Source organism: Candoia aspera, chromosome 4, assembly GCF_035149785.1.
Source record: "Candoia aspera isolate rCanAsp1 chromosome 4, rCanAsp1.hap2, whole genome shotgun sequence".
In the NCBI taxonomy this organism is placed as follows: domain Eukaryota; kingdom Metazoa; phylum Chordata; class Lepidosauria; order Squamata; family Boidae; genus Candoia; species Candoia aspera.
In genome coordinates, this window is record NC_086156.1 from 80,197,687 (window position 1) to 80,200,372 (window position 2,686).

A 2,686-nucleotide genomic window follows, 5' to 3' on the forward strand; every position below is an offset into this window, starting at 1 on the left:
TCATTGTCTTTGCACGTATCAGCTTACATAAACACTGGTATCTTTCTAAGTTTAACAGACTTAATTTTTGCAGCGGCTTTGTAACTTCATTTACCATGACTCCCTAAAATTATTAATCATTTTTGCAACCACTTCCTCATGAATAAAACCGAAGATTTAATGGGGATTAAGACTGAAGAAGAAAAAAAACCAGGTAACTTTCACCATACTGTTTCTGACATAAGTTTATCAGCTCCATGAAGAGACTGAAGTTCTTTAGTTTTTTTTCCCCTTAGCACTCAACAAAAACTTTATTTTGAACGGCTAAGGATGTACTAATTGAAGCAAATATTTGTAGCTCAGGGTTGAACTGTGGAGTCCTTGGTGCTCACTGAGCCTTGTTTTCTTGCAGACGTTTCATTGCCAGACTAAGCAACATCTTCAGTGCAAAGAGGGAGTGGGCCTTGCTCTCAGTTTATGTATTGTGGCTTGCCCTGCTTGTGTTGTTGGGTGGGGGTGTTGTTCTCTCCTTGGGAGTTCTTTGATTGGGCTGTTGTTTGTTGCTTGGTTGATTGCCTAATAGTTCCTTGATTAGGGTGTATTGTGCTGTTTGATGGTTCATCTGGTGTTAATCCTAGTGTCAATTTTTGCATATCTGGGTGTTGATTGCTGGCAAGGGAGTGTCCTGGTCTTTTGGCTTTTCTATTGTCTCTTTTGAATGGTATGTAAATGTTGTTTACCTCTATGTGTCTGTTGATGGCTGCTTTGTCTGAGTGCCAGGCTTCCAGGAATTCTCTGGCGTTTTTGGATTTGGCTTGGTTTAGGATGCTGAGTTTCCCAGTTGAAACTATGGTTGAGTCTGCCCATGTGTTGTGAGATTGAGGAGTTCTCATCGTGTCTTCTGACTGCTAGTTGGTGTTCATGGATGCTCTCTGCTAGACTTCTGCCTGTCTGTCCTACATAGTGGCTGTTACAGTCTTTGCATTGTACGTTGTAAATAACTCCTGTTTTTTCTACTTGGGCTATTTGGTCTTTTGGCTTGCTTAATATGTTTTGAAGAGTTTTGGTTGGTTTATGTGCTACGGTGATGCTGAATGGTTTTAACAGCCTGCTGGTGATTTCTGAGATGTTTCTGATGTATGGCAGTGTTATCCTTTTCATAGTTTCCATTGGTTGGGTTGTAGTGGGTTGGGTGATGAGGCACTTTTTGATGAAGTTGAGCAGGTATCCATTTTGTTGGAAGATGCTGTACAGATGATCTTTTTCTTTTTTTCTGGTGTTCTGGGTTGCTGCAGTGTGTAAATGCTCGATTGAGTAATGTTCCTACACAGCTTCTCTTATGGGAGGTTGGATTGTTACTTTGGTAGTGGAGCACTTGGTTGGTGTGGGTAGCTTTCCTGTAGACTTATGTTTCTAACTTACCATCATTTCCTTTACTGATGAGGATGTCCAGGAATGGTAGTGAGTTGTTGTTTTCTTCCTCCCCTGTGAATTTTATTCCATTAAAGATGTTATTGATGGTTTTGTGGGTTTCTTCCAGTTGTTTCTTTTGTATTATGACAAAGGTGTCATCTACATACCGGATCCATACTTTGGGTTGTATGTGTGGGAGTGCAATCCTTTCCAGACGCTGCATTACAATAAGGATGTACTACTATATGCTATGGCAAAAGTTAACAAGTAGAAGGAAATTACCCACCTGTCACAAAGTGGCCATCTCTCAGAAATTGCTCTGCTCAGACCAGACTGCTACGTCTCTGCTTTGCCAGGGCAAATCTTACCAGTTTTTTAAAAACTTACAACTCCACACCCCTCCCTCCCCAAACTGCTTGGGGATCATGACCCCCAGTTTGAGCCTCCCAGCTTTACTGTTTGGAACCATGAGGTACAGTGAACAAATAGCGCTAATTTACATTGTTTAAATTCTGCTAATGGATGCTACATTTTTTATTTTCCAAATATGGGAAATACACAATCCTTGTATATTGTCCACAGAAAATACTTCCTTTGGAAATTCTAGTTTGCTGGAAATTGAATTAGGGGGGAATCTGAAGAATGACAAGAGGGAGGATGGCTGAAAGCTGAGTTGGAAAAGAAAAAAAAAAGCAAAAAAGAAAATAAAGGAAAAATTATCACACAGCCAAAAATGAAGAAACCTGCATTTTCTCTAGGCATATTCATTTAAAGTCATTCAAATGAACAAAACTGGTAAAATACTCTGCTCATAGATAACTCACAACAGACTATTATAACTATCTCCAAATATTCTCTGGGTATTCATTTTGCGGCTTTCAGCTTTAGATCCAATCTTTAAAGCAAAGCTGAAAGGCACATGAAAATGAATTATAGTCCATCATATCTATAGTTTAAGCATTTAACAGAGTTTATAGTTTAAACTTATTCTGATATCCTACAAAAGATGTCTATCCTTACCAGCATTCATTCCGTTTTACAAATGGATGGGTCTTGTTCATTTATTCACAAGAGAGATTTCCTTAAAAAATCTGCAAACCACAACAGAAATCAATATATATGTATACGTTTGTTTTACATATTCACTCTTCGTTGGTCTTATATTCATAGTTAGAAAAATAGCATTTGCCTTTGGGTATCCGAATGGACAGAGGCTGGACCGTTTCCCTTTACTCAGTCTAATGGAATATCTTCACGAGGAACGATCTATAGAACTACATCCCCCAGCATGCAA